This window comes from Rattus norvegicus, chromosome 2 (genome assembly GCF_021556685.1).
Source record: "Rattus norvegicus strain SHRSP/BbbUtx chromosome 2, alternate assembly SHRSP_T2T, whole genome shotgun sequence".
Lineage (NCBI taxonomy): Eukaryota > Metazoa > Chordata > Mammalia > Rodentia > Muridae > Rattus > Rattus norvegicus.
In genome coordinates, this window is record NC_141535.1 from 250,804,837 (window position 1) to 250,811,328 (window position 6,492).

The following is a 6,492-nucleotide window of genomic DNA, read 5'->3' on the forward strand; positions in this document are numbered from 1 at the left end:
GCAAATACACCCAGGAGGAGTAGAAGGCAGGAAATAATCAAACTCAGAGCTGAAATCAACCAAGTAGAAACAAAAAGGACCATAGAAAGAATCAACAGAACCAAAAGTTGGTTCTTTGAGAAAATCAACAAGATAGATAAACCCTTAGCCAGACTAACGAGAGGACACAGAGAGTGCGTCCAAATTAACAAAATCAGAAATGAAAAGGGAGACATAACAACAGATTCAGAGGAAATTCAAAAAATCATCAGATCTTACTATAAAAACCTATATTCAACAAAATTTGAAAATCTTCAGGAAATGGACAATTTCCTAGACAGATACCAGGTATCGAAGTTAAATCAGGAACAGATAAACCAGTTAAACAACCCCATAACTCCTAAGGAAATAGAAGCAGTCATTAAAGGTCTCCCAACCAAAAAGAGCCCAGGTCCACACGGGTTTAGTGCAGAATTCTATCAAACCTTCATAGAAGACCTCATACCAATATTATCCAAACTATTCCACAAAATTGAAACAGATGGAGCCCTACCGAATTCCTTCTATGAAGCCACAATTACTTTTGTACGTAAACCACACAAAGACACAACAAAGAAAGAGAACTTCAGACCAATTTCCCTTATGAATATCGACGCAAAAATACTCAATAAAATTCTGGGAAACTGAATTCAAGAGCATATCAAACAATCATCCACCATGATCAAGTAGGCTTCATCCCAGGCATGCAGGGATAGTTTAATATAAGGAAAACCATCAACGTGACCCATTATATAAACAAACTGAAAGAACAGAACCACATGATCATTTCATTAGATGCTGAGAAAGCATTTGACAAAATTCAACACCCCTTCATGATAAAAGTCCTGGAAAGAATAGGAATTCAAGGCCCATACCTAAACATAGTAAAAGCCATATACAGCAAACCAGTTGCTAACATTAAACTAAATGGAGAGAAACTTGAAGCAATCCCACTAAAATCAGGGACTAGACAAGGCTGCCCACTCTCTCCCTACTTATTCAATATAGTTCTTGAAGTTCTAGCCAGAGCAATCAGACACCAAAGGAGATCAAAGGGATACAGATCGGAAAAGAAGAGGTCAAAATATCACTATTTGCAGATGACATGATAGTATATTTAAGTGATCCCAAAAGTTCCACCAGAGAACTACTAAAGCTGATAAACAACTTCAGCAAAGTGTCTGGGTATAAAATTAACTCAAATAAATCAGTTGCCTTCTTCTATACAAAAGAGAAACAAGTCAAGAAAGAAATTAGGGAAACGACACCCTTCATAATAGACCCAAATAATATAAAGTACCTCGGTGTGACTTTAACCAAGCAAGTAAAAGATCTGTACAATAAGAACTTCAAGACACTGAGGAAAGAAATTGAAGAAGACCTCAGAAGATGGAAAGATCTCCCATGCTCATGGATTGGCAGGATTAATATAGTAAAAATGGCCATTTTACCAAAAGCAATCTACAGATTCAATGCAATCCCCATCAAAATACCAATCCAATTCTTCAAAGAGTTAGACAGAAGAATTTGCAAATTCATCTGGAATAACAAAAAGCCCAGGATAGCTAAAGCTATCCTCAACAATAAAAGGACTTCAGGGGGAATCACTATCCCTGAACTCAAGCAGTATTACAGAGCAATAGTGATAAAAACTGCATGGTATTGGTACAGAGACAGACAGATAGACCAATGGAATAGAATTGAAGACCCAGAAATGAACCCACACACCTATGGTCACTTGATTTTTGACAAAGGAGCCAAAACCATCAAAGGGAAAAAAGATAGCATTTTCAGCAAATGGTGCTGGTTCAACTGGAGGGCAACATGTAGAAGAATGCAGATCGATCCATCCTTATCACCCTGTACAAAGCTTAAGTCCAAGTGGATCAAGGACCTCCACATCAAACCAGACACACTCAAACTAATAGAAGAAAAACTAGGGAAGCATCTGGAACACCTGGGCACTGAAAAAAATTTCCTGAACAAAACACCAATGGCTTATGCTCTAAGATCAAGAATCGACAAATGGGATCTCATAAAACTGCAAAGCTTCTGTAAGGCAAAGGACACGGTGGTTAGGACAAAACGGCAACCAACAGATTGGGAAAAGATCTTTACCAATCCTACAACAGATAGAGGCCTTATATCCAAAATATACAAAGAACTCAAGAAGTTAGACCGCAGGGAAACAAATAACCCTATTAAAAAATGGGGTTCAGAGCTAAACAAAGAATTCACAGCTGAGGAATGCCGAATGGCTGAGAAAAACCTAAAGAAATGTTCAACATCTTTAGTCATAAGGGAAATGCAAATCAAAACAACCCTGACATTTCACCTCACACCAGTGAGAATGGCTAAGATCAAAAACTCAGGTGACAGCAGATGCTGGCGAGGATGTGGAGAAAGAGGAACACTCCTTCATTGTTGGTGGGATTGCAGACTGGTAAAACCATTCTGGAAATCAGTCTGGAGGTTCCTCAGAAAATTGGACATTGAACTGCCTGAGGATCCAGCTATACCTCTCTTGGGCATATACCCAAATGATGCCTCAACATTTAAAATAGACACGTGCTCCACTATGTTCATCGCAGCCTTATTTATAATAGCCAGAAAATGGAAAGAACCCAGATGCCCTTCAACAGAGGAATGGATACAGAAAATGTGGTACATCTACACAATGGAATATTACTCAGCTATCAAAAACAATGACTTTATGAAATTCGTTGGCAAATGGATGGAACTGGAAAATATCATCCTGAGTGAGCTAACCCAATCACAGAAAAACACCCATGGTATGCACTCATTGATAAGTGGCTATTTGCCCAAATGCTTGAATTACCCTAGATGCCTAGAACAAATGTACCTCAAGACGGATGATCAAAATGTGAATGCTTCACTCCTTCTTAAAAAGGGGAACAAGAATACCCTTGGCAGGGAAGAGAGAGGCCAAGATAATTCAGAGACTGAAGGAACACCCATTCAGAGCCTGCCCCACATGTGGCCCATACATATACAGCCACCCAATTAGACAAGATGGATGAAGCAAAGAAGTGCAGGCCGACAGGAGCCGGATGTAGATCGCTCCTGAGAGACACAGCCAGAATACAGCAAACACAGAGGCGAATGCCAGCAGCAAACAACTGAACTGAGAATAGGACCCCCGTTGAAGGAATCAGAGAAAGAACTTGAAGAGCTTGAAGGGGCTCGAGACCCCATATGTACAACAATGCCAAGCAACCAGAGCTCCCAGGGACTAAGCCACTACCTAAAAACTATACATGGACTGACCCTGGACTCTGACCTCATAGGTAACAATGAATATCGTAGTAAGAGCACCAGTGGAAGGGGAAGCCCTTGGTCCTGCTAAGACTGAACCCCCAGTGAACTAGACTGTTAGGGGGAGGGCGGCAATGGGGGGAGGATGGGGAGGGGAACACCAGTTAGAAAGGGGAGGGGAGAGGGGCATGTTTGCCCGGAAACCGGGAAAGGGAATAAAACTCGAAATGTATATAAGAAATACTCATGCTAATAAAAAAAAATTTAAGATGATTTTCTAGGTTTATAATGCAAGTTTGGATAAAAATTATTTAGATACAGAACTCTGAATTCACCAAGATGGGATAGATGATAGAATATTTTATTTAAGTTTCCAAATATGACTGGAGAATATAAATTTCACCTACTAGTTTTCATAATTGTTCCTTATTGTAATTATTGTGTTCAATTTATATTTGAAAGAAAAACAGCTTTTATTTGACTTAAAAGGAAAGTTATAGGGAGACTATCTTATGTCTGTATTGATGTGGCACCTATCAATAAGAAATCTGATGTCCTGTGGCTTAGGCATGAAATGAAAGGTGAAATATCCAGGAGGAGAAAAGATTCTAGGAGAGAGCCAGGTACAGGAGATTTACCTGGGACAGTGAGATGAGACAGTCTCAGAGTATCTGGACATGTATGTACCAACTACATTGCAGAATGTAGATTAGAATAAAGAAGTTATTTAAAATTATGAGTTAGTCTGAGAAGAGCCTAATTATATGGCCAAGGTATTTGTAAATTTATTTTAAACTGAGTCTTCTTTCTGGGAACTTGGGGCTGGGAAAAGAACAAGATACCTTTAATAATTTTTATAGGCCAGTCCTTATACCCTTCCTGGTCTGTCCTCTGATAATTCCTCATCCCATACCACCTCCCCCATCTCCAAGAGGATGTCCCCACCCCACCCCTGCTCCACCCACACCCACACCTATCCTGCCAGTCCTCCCCACTCCCTGGGGCCTCAAGTCTCTTGAGGGTTACGTGCATCATCTCTCACTGAGGCCAGACTAGGCTGTCCTCTGCAGTATATGGGTCCGGGGCCTCAAGCCAGCTTCTTTACACTGCCTGCTTGGTGGCTCAGTGTCAGGAATGTATTCTGCAAGCTACAGAAAGAAAAACCTAGACACAAAACCCTCAACCTACAATCTGTCCTGCCTAAAATGTTATGGGGCAATAATGGCTCAGAACTTTTTGGAGTGCCCAACTAATATTTAATTTAGCTTGAAGCCCACTCCATGAAAGAGATCCTATGCTTGATACTCCTTGAATCACCAAGAACCAGAGACTGGATAGCACAAAGACCTAAGTTTGAAGTCTTTTCCAGTTGTCATCAGGGAGACTTCCTCTAGCAGAAGATAGGGCAGATACAGAGATCCAGCCAGATGTTATGTGGAAAGAAAGTCTAAATTCGAGGTCACCTTCTAGTCCCTCTCCTTGGAGTTCTAGGAATCCCACTGAAGATCAGGCAGAAAAATTATAGGAGTCACAGAGGATGGAGGACTTGGAGCATTGACCCAACTAAGCAGGGTTTATATGGGCTCACAGAGACTCAAACAGCAACTACAAAGCCCATAGTGATCTGCATCAAGCCTCCTGCATATATGTTGTAGCTGTAGCTTGATAGTTTTGTGGGACTTCTAACTATGGGAAGTGGTATTTCTTTTACTTCTTTGCCTGCTCTTGGGCTGTGTTTCCTTCTGTTGTGTTGCCTTGTCTGGCCTTGGTGTGAGGGATTTTGCCTTATTGCATTTTGTTTTGACATTTTTGATTATTGTCTTTTGAGACCTGCTCTAGAAAAGTGTGGTCAGGATGAATTGTATGAAAGAAGATTCTATTTTCAATCAATAAATAAAGAAACAAACAAACAAACAAATAGTGGGGTTATGTACTCAGTCTATGAATTCCCATGCTAATATCTTCTAAAATATCCTCACATTCATGACCAGAAACAGTGTTTTTCAATCTCCCTGAACATCCTATGATCTTCCTAACGTTACACACAAAAGTGGTGATTACAAAACTGAAGGTAGCTGTTCTATATTATTCCCTAAAGAAAATTAGGGTTGGGTTCCTTCCTTTGGCCTTATTTTCTACTTAATTTCATATTAGCCTATGAGCCTGTCTTTCATAGACAAATGTTAGGTAAAAGCAAAGAACCAGGCTGGAGAGATGGCTCAGCAATTAAGAGCATTTTCTGCTTTTGCAGAGGACCAGAGTTTGGTTCTATCACACAAGTGATGGCACCTAAATATCTGGTTCTGGAAGTTCCAGGGACTCAATCCTGAACTCTCTTCTGGCTACCATGGGCACTGTTCACACATGGTGCACACACCTGCAAACAAAACACTTGTACACTAAAGTAATAAATAAATAAATAAATAAATAAATAAATAAATAAATAAATAAATAAATTGTTATTTAAATATACCAAATTGTGCTTACTTCAGCAACACATATACTAAATTTGGAACAATAGAGTAGATTAGCCTGGCCCGTGAGCAAAGATGATAAAGTTGTGAAGCATTCCCTATTTTTAAGGACACTTTATATTCATTAAAGAAAAGTATCCACCAAGATGAGGTCTTACTTCTAAACATTTATGCCCTAAATGAAAGGGTACCCACATTCATCAAAGAAACATAATTAAAACTTAAATCACACACTGAAACCCACACATAAATAATGCGAGAGTCCTCCTTTATACACTTAATAAATGGGCTAAGGAAAAAGTTATGGAAAAAACACCCTTTACAATAGCCAGAAATAATAGAAAATATTTTGGTGTAACTCTAACCAAACAAGTGCCGAGAACTTCAAGTCTCTGAAGAAAGAAATTGAGGAAAATATCAGAAGATACAAAGATCTTCCATGCTCATGGATCAGTAGGCTTAACTTAGGGAAAATGACCATCTTACCAAAAGCAATCTACAGATGGGTGAAGGCCAGATATGGATTGGTGACTCACCCCATTTACATGCAGCCTGTGTAAAATGTTTTCATTTCCGCATCATGGAAGCAGATCTGAAATCCTTCACTCAAATGGTGGAATTTAATTTCTTTCAACAAAAAGTGACCGACCTCCTGGAACAGGTTTTGCAAAAGTCCTCACTTTGACTTCTGCTTAGCTTTCAAATCTAGTTTAAGTACTTTTTA

The 6,492-nt window shown here is 39.5% G+C and overlaps 1 pseudogene; it reads left to right on the top strand.

The window, feature by feature from the left end:
* The first annotated feature begins 5,773 nt into the window (after positions 1 to 5,773).
* Positions 5,774 to 5,874, top strand: LOC120101196 (U6 spliceosomal RNA; annotated as a pseudogene).
* Positions 5,875 to 6,492: the final 618 nt, after the last annotated feature.